The sequence below is a fragment of the Ochotona curzoniae genome, unplaced genomic scaffold (genome assembly GCF_017591425.1).
Source record: "Ochotona curzoniae isolate NIBS_2020 unplaced genomic scaffold, NIBS_Ocur_1.0 contig_908, whole genome shotgun sequence".
NCBI classification, from domain to species: Eukaryota; Metazoa; Chordata; class Mammalia; order Lagomorpha; family Ochotonidae; genus Ochotona; species Ochotona curzoniae.
This window is the reverse complement of record NW_024466607.1, coordinates 15,897,386-15,911,546: the sequence shown is the minus strand read 5'-3', so window position 1 is coordinate 15,911,546 and position 14,161 is coordinate 15,897,386. Positions and strand designations below refer to the sequence as shown.

General features: G+C 40.8%; 1 protein-coding gene across 5 annotated transcripts in view; it reads right to left on the bottom strand.

The window, feature by feature from the left end:
• Positions 1-14,161, bottom strand: part of RBM6 (RNA binding motif protein 6) — an 84,051-nt gene that overhangs the window by 50,748 nt on the left and 19,142 nt on the right. The window lies entirely within an intron of this gene.

Here is a 14,161-nt window from a genome sequence, read left to right as displayed (position 1 = left end):
GGGCTATATATCAACCTGACTGGGCCATTCATGCCCTGTAACAGATAGTTAGTGCCCAACTGAAGTCCCAACTAGATATTAGCCAGATCTAGCCTTGGGGTCCTTTAACTGTAGTATCACAGAAACATTTGGTCTTTGTCCTCAATGCTTGCACAGAACTCTTAAAACCCTTAGAATTTCCAAAGTGATATGGCTGAGAGAAATATTTGTTATTCTAATGAGCAAACTCTTGTGAGAAGAAGGCCTAATGACAAAAAAGAGCAAGCCTTGATCAGAAGTTTGGAACTCTGCCACCCATTCCAACCTCTAGAAACAGGAGAGAGATCTGAGCTAACCAACAATGGACAATCATTTAATTAAATCATGCCTGCATAATGAGGTCTTCATGACTATCCCCACACAAAGTTGAGACAGCATTTGGGTTGATGAAATCATCTATCTGCATGTATAAGAAGGTAGTAAACTACAATTCCATGGTTCTGATGATGCTGCACTCAAAAACCTTCTGATCTTGTCATATGTATTTTGTGATCTAGCTGAATTCAATTGAATTGAACTGTAGGACTCCCAGGCTTTGTCAGAACTGGCTGATGGTGCAGAAACTATGTGGCCTAGTGGAAAAGATGCTGGGTAAGATAACTAAACACCGGGCGGTATGGTAGCCCAGCGGCTAAAAGTTCTCTCCTTGAATGCACTCCAGGATCCCATATGGGTGCTGGTTCTAATCCCGGCAGCCCCGCTTCCCTTCCAGCTCCCTGCTTGTGGCCTGGGAAAGCATTTGAGGACAGCCCAAAGCCTTGGGACCCTAAGCCCGTGTGGGAGACCTGAAGGAAGCTCCTGGCTCCTGGCTTCGGATTGGCTGAGCTCCAAACATTGTGGCCACTTGGGGAGTGAATCAACAGACGGAAGATCTTCCTCTCTTTATATTTGACTTTCCAATTTAAAAATAAAAAAAAAAGATGACTATACCCTAAGTCCTGGAGCCCAATTACAGCTTCTTGCTAAGCTGCAACCTGGTTGACAGTAGGTGATGATTCAAATGGGTCCCTGCCTGCCACATGGAAGACCTGGATTGAGTGTCTGGCTCCCAGTTTTGAGCAGGCCCAACCTGAGTCAGTACAAGTTTTTGAAAAATGAACCACTAAAGGAGAACTCTCTACATTTGCTTCTTAAATAGCTGTACTGAGTTTAGGAGACTAGAGAAGTAATTTTTGTTTTATTTTTAAATATCTATTGGAAATAAATATCTTTGGCAAAATGGAGTCATGGACAAACATTGTGGTACTGCAATTTAAGCTCATATTTGGAAGGCCCACATTGGAAGTCCCCAAGATGGACCCTCCAACCTTCTGCTACTGTGCACCCTAGGAGGCAACAAATGATATACTTGGGTTCTTGCCACTCACATGAGAGATCAGGATGGCTCCGATCTTCAGCTTGGCACAGCCCTGACTATTGTGAGCATTAAGAGAATATACCAGCAGATGAAGATATCTCCTCACTCTGCCTTTCAAATAAATAAATTTTTTAAGAAAATTGTTCTATCAAAAAAGAAGGGGGGGGGGGACTTTCTTTCCTTGGAGCTCCCTTCCTGTCACTATGGCAGATCTCTTCCTTTCTCTCTTAGATTTCCTCGGGTCTTGCCAAAGGAGCCCTTTCCTGTCACTACAGCAGCAACCCCCTTTCTCTTTCTCTTAAGTTAATCGTGCTTTGCAAACTAAAAGAAAAGAAATTGGTCTATCTGCCTTTAGGACAAAGGAGGCAAGAATTTATTTCCACTGATTCATCATTCCTGTGGCACTGGCATCCCATGTGGATACCAATTTGTGTCCAGCTGCTTCACTTCTAAACCAGTTCTTTGTTTATAGTCTAGGAAGACAGTGGAAGATGGCCCAAGTCCTTGAGTCCCTGCATTCATGTAGGAAACCTGGATGAAGCTCTTGTTCCCTGCTTCCAGACTCACTTAGCTATAGCCTTTTCAGCCCTTTATAGTGTGAACTGGCAGGTCAAAAATCTGTATCTCCCCTTTTTCTCTCAAGCTCTGATTCTTTCAAGTAAAATAAATAAATCTTGAAAAAAAAAACAAACTCAGAGTCAATACTTTCCCAAAAAGCACACAAAAACAGCTACATGTTTCTTTCTATATGCTTCTACTTCTACCTATATGGTTTTCTATAATATTCCTAAAAAGCACCGATTTATTTTACCTCTGTGAAACAGAGGACATCATAAACAAGCATTTACTGATCTTTCTAACTAATGGTTACCATCAAACACTTCTTTAGTTAGTCTTTTAACCTTGTTACCTTTAAACATCTACTATGGTTTCACTGTTGCTCCCAAAACTCATGTATTAGAAACAATAATACAACAATGTTTCAAGATGGGGTTTTATAAAAGACAATCAAGTCATTAAGATGTTGGCCTCAGTAAAGAATGAATGTTATTTTTGCAGGAAAGGGTTCCTAATGAAGGATGACTTTAGCCTCTTTTCTCTCAAATTCACTTGTCCTTCTGCCTTCCACCACAGAGTGAACAAAGCACAAAAGCTTCATCAGATGTGAGCCCCTTCACCTTTGTTTCCTTGAATTGTGAGACCTTTTTTTCTTCATAAATTCCCTAGTTTGTGGTATTCCTTTAGAGCAACACAAAACAGACAATGTTCTATTGTCATCCTCTAATAATTTTATAAAGGACAGCATATTTTACTGATAGTTATCTACAGTAATAAAATTCTTTTAAATTTTCAACTAAAGAAAACTGATAGAACATCTAAATCCCTTTACAGAAACTGAATTTCACCATATAGTGGAGGCTGCTACCTCCTCCCTCCTGTTCAAGAGGGAGACATTGAACCCTCATCCAGATATTTATATTCAACAGCTCCTTAGAGTCAGGTTACATTGCTTGGAATGCATTCCTAAACACCACTCAGACACTGGTCAGATGAATGAACCAACAAATAAGCAGTAACATTACCTGTCAGTTTCAATGGTACAGTCACATACAAATCAAAATAGTAGCAGCAAAGAATGTATAATAGGGACAGGCACTGTGTTGGAGCACAGAAAGCTATCACCTTCAATGCCAGCATCCATACGAACACCACGTCAAGACCCAACATCTGGAGAATCAAGATGGCGGAATAGGGTAAGAACATGTTTAATCAGACGGAGAAACATTTAATCAGGATGAAGCAGAGAACATATTTCAGGAAATAGGAAAGGACAGAACAACAGCAGAGGGGTACCTGGAGACTGACAGACACAGGAAAGCAGCAGGCACAGCAGTGTGGTGTTGCAGTGAATGATACTCCAACAGCAGACGGAACTCCACCAGCAACCAGGTGGGAAGGGACTTTCACTGGGAGCTTGGGAGGTGAACCCAGACAAAGTACTGTCCGTCCTGCTGGTCCCTTTGATTTGACCAGGAGCAGAGACAGAGCAGCAATCTCAGGCAGTGCGAGAACAGTGAATTTCATAGCCCAGTCAGCCCCCTAGAGCTGAATTGTTCGCCATTTTGAATAAGGAGAAAAGGGCAAGGGAAAGTACTGAGCATGCTCTGAGCAGGGAGTGAGCTCATTTCTTACTCGGCGAACTGCAACGACGTGGCATTCTACAGGTTCCATCCGGGGCATGTCTGGGTAGCCCTCGGATCTGACGGCCAGCAGATCAAGGACTGTTGTGGTAGCACGTTGTGCGCCATTTTGTGCACTGTGGCAATAGCTTTGGGACTGCAGGGGACAACAGAGAACTGCGCATGTGCTGAGCTCGTGAGAGCTTGCTGAGGTTCCGCAGTAAAATAATACCAACTGTGACATTGTACCGGTCAAAATAGGTCCGTGTAGCACCCAGACCTAATGTCCAACAGGTTCCAACAAGATCAACGCCACCAACAACCTAACTAGATAAGACACCTGGTGTCTCTCTAATCCTGGAACCCACTCCAACTGGAAGAGGGAGAAAGGTTGCAGAGACAAGGGTGCAGCCTCAGCATCGTATCACAGGAGGTGGAGAGTGGTGAGCCAAGAGCTGGGGCTGTGGAGACCACGGTGGATATCTGACATAAGAACCCAGACCTGGAACTCGCTGGAGGTCGTGGCACAAGTGGCTGCAAGTAAAAAGTTGTGTGCCAACTGCAATAAGTAAAATCGTATTGTAGACCTGTGGGTGACACAGCTTAGAAACCTGCCCCAAGAAGAAGACTCTGCTAACCAGAAGTACAATGAGCAAGAGCAAAAGAAAAGACAAAGGCACAATGAATATTACTGAGCACTCCCTTGCAAAGGAGCAAAACCCTATGCCAACATCAGAGTTAATTGAGGAAGACATAGAGAAAATGGGGGACACAGAATCCATAAGACTCATTTTGAAGATTCTGGTCAAAAATGAGAAGCTCATGCAAGAGTTCAAAGAATTTAAGGAAGCAGTAAAGCAAATCAAGGCTGGTATATCAGAAATTAAGAACACAGTAGAGCAAATTACAAGTACAGTGGAGTCTCCAAAATAGAATGAACCAAGCAGAAGAAAAAATCTCAGAATTGGCAGATATCTCCTGTCACCAGGGAGAAGCAAACAAAAAGCTGGAAGCAGAGCTGGATCAGGCCAAAAAAAGTATTCAAGAATTGAAAGACATTATTAAGAGGCCAAATATAAGAGTTGTGGGAGTCCCGGAAGGTGCAGAAAGAGAAGCTGGTTTTACAGATATTTTTAATGAAATAATAAAGGAAAATTTCCCTAATCTGGAGAAAGAATTGGGAAACAAGATTCAGGAGGGACACAGAACTCCCAACAGGCTTGATCAAAAGCGATCTTCACAAAGACATATGATTATCAAACTCTCTTCAATTGAACATAAGGAAAAGATCCTTAAATTTAAGTGCACGTGAAAAACATCAATTGACATATAAAGGAATGCCAATTAAACTCACAGGAGATCTCTCACAGGAAACTCTACAGGCCAGAAGAGAATGGAGTGACATATTTCAGATTCTAAAAGAATAAAATTGTCGGCCTAGGATAACATATCTAGCAAAGCTTTCTTTTGTCTTCGAAAATGAAATAAAATTCTTCCACAGGAAAGAAAAGTTAAAAGAATTTGCCTCTTCCAAACCTGCTCTACAAATGATACTTCAAGATGTTCTCTTGACAGAGAAGAGGAATAGCACCTACCAAAACCAAAGGCAAATGGAAAGAACATCCCAGTAAAATGACAACAGAAGAATAAATCAATGAACAACCCATTCCTAAAATGACAGGACCAAAGTACCACCTATGTATATTTAACTCTGAATGTAAATTGCTTAAGCTCAATCAAACATCATAGATTAGTAGACTGGATTAAAAAACAAAACCCATCTGTTTATTGTCTGGAGGAGACACACTCCAACAAAGATCAGCGGAAACTCTACCACATGGGTTTTGTTGTTTTCTGTTGGTTTCATCTCTTCAAAACACTTCCTTCTGATTAAATCATTCAATGACTCATAGATCATACAGTGGCATCATTTTCTTCAAGAAGTTTCTTGATTTTCACTTCTTCAGCTACACGTTAGACATTTAATAGCATGTTGTTTAACTTCTTGGTGTTGTTAGTTTCTTTTTTCTCTTGGATGTTGATTTTGTTTTGTGGCTCTTCATTTAAGGGAAGGTATAGTAGTTGTGTAAGGGAGACTGTCATATCTAGTAACATGTCATTTAACTTCATGGCATTGTAAATTTCTATTTTTCTTTCTATTGTTGATTTTGTATCATGACTTTTCTTTAAGGGAATGTACAGTAGTTATGTAATGGAGACTAACAACCAGATGTGAGGATGCAGTGTGGTACGCATTTCTGTTTCCAGACAAAGATGGACTTACAGTGAAACTGTTTATATTATATTTTGACAATAGGATTCTGGACTTTCTGCCATTATCCATGCCTGCAATGATGAACATATGACTGAGCATGAAGAACTATATGTTAGTAATGATATAAAGGAACTGGGGGGTGGGGAGGGGAGGGAATTGGGTAGGGGATAAGGGAATAGGGAACTGTATAATAAAATGAGAGCAATAATAATAAAATGTGAAAAAAAAAGACCCAACATCTGGTCCAGCTCCTTGATAATGCACATGGGAAGGAAGAAAGGAAGAAGATGGCTCAGATGCTTGAGCTCCTGCAACCACGTATGAGATCTAGAAGCTCCAGCCTCCTGGCTTCAACCTGGCCCTGCCCTAGCCACTGTGATCATTTGGGAAGCACCAGCAAATGGAAGATCTCTATCTCTTTTTCTGTCTCTGTAAGTCTACCCTTCAAATAAAATCTTTAAAACTTTTAGCAGGGCCTGCATAGCAGACTCAGAAGAAGCTCCTGACTCTTGGCTCTGGACTGGCTCAGCTCCGGCCATTGTAGCCACTTGGAGAATGAACCAATAGATGGAAACTGTTTCTCCTCTCTGTAGATCTGCCTTTCCAATAAAACCAAATAAATCTTACAACAACAACAACAAAACACCTTAGCAGTAGTGAATGTCTGGCCTGCAGGCTGTGCAAGTCCACTGAAATCATTTAGTAAAGCCATCTCAATGCAATCACAGGCAATTTTGAAACTCAATAAATTTATGTTAGGTTAATTTTTAAAAATATTTTTAAGATTTTTTAAAGTTTTTATTGTAAAGTCAGATATACAGAGAGGAGGATAGAAAGATTGTGGGTTTTTTGCAATTTATTTTTTATTACAAAGTCAGATATACTTTGAAAGAAAGGGGAGAGAAGGGGAGAGAGAGAAAGATCTTCCATCCGATGATTCAATCCCCAAGTGATCCAAATGGTCACAACAGCTGGAGCTGAGCCAATCCGAAGCCAGGAGCCAGAAACTTCTTCCGGGTCTCCCACACAGGCTCAGGGTTCCAAGCTTTGGGCCGTCCTCAACTGCTTTTCCAGCCTACAAGCAGGGAGCTGGATGGGAAGCAGAGCTGCCGGGATTAGAACCGGCGCCCATATGGGATCCCAGTGCATTCAAAGCGAGAACTTCAGCTCGTAGACCACCGAGCTGGGCCATAGGCTAATTTTTAAGCTGATAATGCTATGTGGACCACAAATCATGTTGTAAGTATCTATGGTCCTTATCAGAAAAAAAGTTGTGCAGACCTGGTTTGACAGTGTTCAGGACTAACATATTTTGATATACTCTTTATTTCCAGTTGATTGAATTAATGGACATGGAGTCCATGGATAAGGCCCACAGTCTAACATCTCTTTCCATAGCTCAAAATCTGCATTAGGCATTATTTAGTAAATCAGAAATTATTTATAATATCTAAGAGGAGGTATGTAGGTCATGAACAGAAATTGCAATAGTATCTTGCAATTTTTACGTAAGGGACGTGGGACTCTAAACTTTCATCTAAGAGGAGGTATGTAGGTCATGAACAGAAATTGCAATAGTATCTTGCAATTTTTATGTAAGGGACGTGGGACTCTAAACTTTCTGGGATATCCAGGGGCCTACAACTAATCACTCAGACACTGAGGAACAAGCCTATAGTGCATGATGAGATTTGGATATTGGTTTCAGCATCCCCCAGAGGCCCATGTGCTAATAGATTGACTTAGTCACATCTTTAAGGCTCCACAAGGACAGAAACTTAATTTAATCACAGTCTTAAGAGGGAGCCTTTGGGAAGGCGTTACATTGAATTAGCTTGCTGGCTCCCCATGATTGAATTATCGTGGCTGCCTCCTTGACATGTGATGCCATATACTGTCCTGGAAATTTACAAGCAAGAACATTTATCACTAAAGGCCAAAACAGGTCATCCAGTCTCAGGCTACGAAATTCTAAAACTGGGACCCACTTCCTCTTGGAATGGCTTGTGTTAGGCATGTTATGGTAGTTAACAAAAATCTGACTAATAACCTACATGTACAAAACTAAGGATGTATATAGCATCAAGACTACTACAATCCTGCCCCAGCCCTATAAAGCAGGCAATCTAACAGAATTGAAGTAAAATGTATGCTTAACATGAGTTCCCAAAGCACGAACGGGATTACTTTTGCATACTTGCAGAAAACCTGTTACTGAGTCACTTTATTATTTTTTTAAAGATTTAGTTTTATTGGCAAGATATACACAGAGGAAGAGAGAAAGATCTTCCATAGGATGATTCATTTCCCAAGTGACCACAACGGCTGGTGCTTAGCCATTCTGAAGCCAGGAGCCAGGAGCTCTTCCAGGTCTCCCACACGAGCTTAGGGTCCCAAGGCTTTGGGCCATCCCTGACTGCTTTCCCAGGCCACAAACAGGGAGCTGGATGGGAAGTGGAGCCGCTGGGATTAGAACCAGCAACCGTATGGGATCCTGGCATGTGCAAGGTGAGGACTTTGACCACTACACTATTGTACCAGGCCCTGCAACTCTACTTTTAAATAAATAAATAAATATTAAGCAAACAAAAAAACCTTTTAGTCTATATTTTCTGAGGATGAGGTGTTCTCTAACACAAAAACATAACTTACCAACTTCTATGAATTTAGCATTAATACGCCTTTACCACAATCAAGATACAGGATAGGGCCATCGTGTGACATGGCAGGTTACAACACTAGTTGTATGTAATGTGGGCATCCCATAAAAAAGTGAGGGGTTCAAGTGGTGGCTGCTCCACTTCTGGTCCAGCTCCTTGCTTATGTGCCCTGGAAGGCTACAGAGAATGGACCAAGTACTTGGGCCCCTGTTACCCATGCAGGTGATCCGATGGATTGCTGGCTTCAAACTGTTCCAGACTTACGTATTTTGAGAATTAGGAGAGTGAGTTGCAGATTGTCTCTCTCTGTCTACACCTCACTTTCTCTGTAAGTCTGCCTTTCAAATAAATATTTTAAAAAGGAAAAACATATACTATATTATTACACTAAAAATTCCTTCATACTTATACATTCCTGTAAAAAATATTCAGTATATGGGCCTGGCATGGTACTCTAGCGGTTAAAGTCCTCGCCTTGTACACACTGGGATCCCTGGCTCGTGGCTTCGGATCGGTGGTTGAGGCTACTGGCGAGTGAATTAACAGATGGAAGATCAGCCTCTCTGTCTCTCCTTCTCTCTGTACATATGACTTTCTAAAAAAAAAAAAAAAACTTTAGAAAAACACTCAGTATACAAACGATTAGTAATACGTACATTCACACTGCACTGCTGTTCAAAATACTTTTATCTCCCCAAAAGTGATCTCACCCCCATTAAGTAGTGATTACCCCATTCCCACAGGATCTTTAGATCACCAATCTCCTGTCTATATAAATGCCTATTCTGGATATTTCCTATACACTAACACATAATATCCGACATTTTGCATAGTTTCAAGGCTCACTGAAGTTGTGATATGTGTCAGCATTTCATTCCTCATTAGGGGCAGTAGAAGAATTAAGACTGGCTTCTTTTAGTCAGCCTTTGAGACTCACACACACTGTTTCTTGCGTGAATATTGATCGTTGAGTATTATTTCCTTATATCTACCCTTCTCTGTAACTCAAAGATTTAAAAATCCAATAAATGCCCAGGTTTTTCAATAATTTTTCAACAAAATCATTCTGAGGGCCCAGCACGCTGGTCTAGCAGCTAAAGTCCTAGTCTTGAACGCGCCAGTATCCATTATGGGCACAGGTTCTAATCCCGGCAGCTCCACTTCCCATCCAGCTCCCCTGTTTGTGGCCTGGGAAAGCAGTCAGGGATGGCCCAAAGCCTTGGGACCCTGAATCCTCGTGGGAGACCTGGAAGAAGCTCCTAGCTCCTGGCTTTGGATCAGCACAGCATCGACTGTTGCAGTCACTTGGGGATTGACTCATCGGACGGAAGAGCTTTCTGTCTCCATTCCTCTATGTATATCTTTCTGACAAAAATAAAATAAAACTTTAAAAAATAAATCATTCTTGGGCCCGGCGCGGTGGCGCAAGTGGTTAAAGGTCCTTGCCTTTAAAGCACCGGGATCCCATATGGGTGCCAGTTCTATTCCGGCAGCCCTTCTTCCCATTCACCTCCCTGCTTGTGGCCTGGGAAAGCAGTTGAGTACAGCCCAAAGCCTTGGGACCCTACACCTGAGTGGAGACCTGGAAGAGCTCCTGGCTCCTGGATTCAGAATGCCTTAACTCCAGCCGTTGTGGCCACTTGGGGAGTGAACCATTGGACAGAGGATGTTCCTCTCTGTCTCTCCTCCTCCTCTCTGTATATCTGTCTTTCCAATAGAGATAAATAAATAAATAAAATAAAAAACAAAGTATTGGGCCTGTTGCGGTGGCCTAGAGGTTAAAGTCCTAGCCTTGAATGTGCTGGGATCCCATATGGGTGTCGGTTCTAATCCCAGCTGTCCCACTTCCCATCTAACTCCCTGCTTGTGGCCTGGGAAAGCAGTCAAGGATGGCCCAAAGGCTTAGGACGCTGCACCCACATGGGAGACCCGGAGGAGGTTCCTGGATCCTGGCTTCAGATCAGCATAGCACCAGCCGTTATGGTCACTTGGGGACAGAATGATTGGACGGAAGATATTTTTCTCTGTCTCTCCTCCTCTCTGTATATCTATGACTTTGGGATAAGAATAAAATAAATCTTAAAAAAAAAGAAAAGTATCTGGGTGATAGATAGATCAACAAACAAGGATACGATAAAAAATGACCAAGGAGTGACTTTTCAATTGGAAGGCGGTTAAACAGAGTTAAAAATGAGGTCACAAATGAAATCTTAGAGGATTAGATGAGAAAAAGCAGGGCAAAGGCCCTATCACAAATAGGAGCTTGAAGTAGTGAAAGACTAGAGAAAGAGTTCATTGTGACTACAACATAATCCTGGAGGCCAGTACATACAAAAGAGGTCAAACAGCAAAGGGCTAGCTCATGCAGGGCTCTGTAGTTCAGAATAAAGTGTTGGGCAATAAACTGCTAAATACTAAAATGAAAACAGACACAAGACAGCTGAATAGTACCCTATAGCCACTTTAAGGTACATAGCAGCCGGTTCTGTGTATAAGCAAAAATTGAAGGGTCAATGAAGTAGTCACAGGATGTGGTTAAGAACTTGCATTGTTTTAACATACTGATTACTCAATACCATGTCAATTAATTCCATAATGTTGTAAATTGTTGTTGATGTTGTGCTGGGGCTTCTAATTGATCGGGATGGTACTCTGCCAGCTCTACCTTCAGACCACAGAAGGTCTCCCCAAAAAAGCTGTTGGATTTATCTGGACAATAAGATGCTGGACTCTATGCTTGGTATATATTCGCAAAGAAAGAATCTTGACTTAATTTGAACTGTACAAATTACAGGTGGAGGAATCCTCCAGGGGGGAGGACACGGGGAGGGGTTGGGGGAATCCCAGAGCCTATGAAACTGTGTCACAAAATGCAACGTAATTAATTAATAAAGAAAGGAGAGAAAGTAAGAAACAAGAGAAAGAAAGAGGAAGAGAGAGAAATAAAGAAGAGAAAGAAAGAAGGAAAGAAAGAAAGAAGAAAAAGAAAGAAAGAAGAAAGTGTTGGGAATTTCTTCCCAGTAAGATTGGGGTCATAAGGTGGCTTTAGGCATTGCTCCGGAATCTCTGAAGTTCATTCTACTTACTACAGAAATGTAACATGGATCTGATAATCTGATCATAAATGAAATCATATGTATACGCATAAAACATACTTTCATTTGCCAAAGAATACTACATTACTGAAAAGTGTTATTTTTAACGACAGTCCTGATTCACTTCATATGTGTATCAATGTCTCTGGTCTGCCAAAAGCTAACAAAGCCAGCAAATTTAAGAAGCTCCTTTTTGAACATTACACAATAATAAATTATTGCTCTGCAAACAAATCTATTTTAAATAGAAACTATCTAAGAAATTATAGTAGCTGAACTGCTGCTATTTAAACATTAATACAGCTCATTTTCTAAATGTATCAATAGTTAACAAAAGCATAGTTAATGAAATAAGAATGAAACTAAGGTTATTACTCTGTGAGTTAAAAAACATCTATGGCCAGTAAATTCTACCTTCAGGTCACAGAGAATCATGTATGAAAGGCATGAAAAAATAGTTAACAACCAACAAAAAGGAAGTATACAACAACGTAACTCCTCTTAGTCACAGGTCCACAAATTCAGAATTGATGTTTTTAAAACAAACCGACAACAACAACAAAAAACTAGCTTCCTAAGAAATAACATTCCTGAATTTGTCCTTAAATGATAGAAAAAATGTTTTTGGACTTAATATAAACATCATATTCACCATGTTCTTTTCAGTATATAAAAAAAAAATTGTTTCTTGACAAGTTTATTTAACAGAATCCATTTAAAGACATTATCTAGTTAATGAAAAACCTGTTTAAAAGCAAACTATGGCCTCCAGCTCTTAACTTGAACATTTTTTAACTAGAGTACTGATATTCTAAGTCCTGTAAAGAGTAACGCTCTATTTTCTCCAATTTGAAATGTTCAAAAATAAGTTTATCTTTATTTTTTAAGGGGAAAGTGTTTGTCCCAGTAGCTAAGATGTCAGTTGGCATGCTACAGCTCATTACCTGCATCTTCGGTTCTCTGCCTACGCTCCTGACTCCAGCTTCCTATAATACAAACCCCAGGAGGTAGCAGTGATGGAAAGAGTGATTGGGCATTTTCAGTTCTGGCCCATTCCTAGGTGTTGCAGTCATGTGGGATCCAGTGGAGGGGAGCACTCTCCTTCCCTCTCAAATAATAAAATTTTCAAAAGACCACCTTTATTTTTAAACCATTTCATATGCTTGACTTTTTTTTTAAGATTTATTTTTAAATTTTTATTGGAAAGGCAGATATACGGAGAGGAGGAGAGACAGAGAGGAAGATATTCCGTGCACTAATTCACTCCCCAAATGGCCACAACGGCCGGAGCTGTGTCAATCAGAAGCTAGGGGCTTCTTCCAGGTTTCCCACATGGGTGCAGGATCCCAAAGTTTTGGGCCATCCTCGACTGCTTTCCCAGGCCACAAGCTGGGATCTGGATGGAAACAGAGCCGCCGGTATCAGAACCGGTGCCCATATGGGATCCTGGTGCATTCAAGGCGAGGACCTCAGCCTCCAGCCCAACGTGCCAGGCCCTATATGCTTTACTTCTAAGCACTGATTAAAACTTTGAGGACTTGGCATTTCACTCCTGATTAACTTTTTAGTTAGCAGTTGAAAAAACTAATCAAATTTGGTGCTCAGAATCCTAGAATTAAACTATAAAATGGACTTGTGAGGCCCGGCGCTGTAGACTAGTGACTAAAGTCCACGCCTTGCATGCTCTGGTATCCCATGTAAGTGCCAGTTCTAATCCCGGCAGCCCAGCTTCCCATCCAGTTGCCTGCTTGTGGCCTAGGAAAGCAGTCGAGGAAGACCCAAAGCCTTGGGACCCTGCATGCACATGGGAGACCCAAAAGAGGCTCCAGCTGCTGTGGCCACTTGGGGAGTGAATCAATGCAAGGAAAATCAATCTCTATTTTTCTTCCTCTCTGTATATCTGATTTTGAAATAAAAATAAATCTTAAAAAAATAATAAAATAAAATGAATGGACATGTAGTTTAATTTGTACTGAATTAAATCTGTGGAATGCATTGTAAACTGTAAACACAAAGAATCAATAAAACTTACAGACTGAAAAAAGATACTGGGAAGATAACTGAAAATGTTTAATTTCAGTTTAGACCACAGAACACAGGACAAAGACAAAGCCCTTCTGGATTTGATTTATACACAAGTATCAACAAAATAGCTGTCAGAAGACTAATTTTAAGAGCACGACTGAAAATTCAAGAAACCACTAATTAACACAATTTTTCTGAAAAATAATAAATCTCACTTTCAAACAATGAAATGTCAAGTTTTACATACAGAAGCTTATTAAATCCTACTAAGCTAAAATATCATTCCACCATCAAAACATAAATAGCAAGTTTAGTTATATAATAATGTAAAGTATATTCAGGAATAAATGCTCCAACACTCACTTTACATCTCAAGGGGACTCAGAAGAACTGGAACATGCATCCTCCATGCCCATGTGTGGACAAACATCCACAAAGAGCCACAGCTAAGACTAAAGCTGGTTGGTATTGGAAGGCACCAACAGGAGGTTTCTGGAAATCTTAATTGTGATTTCATAAAAACAATTTTG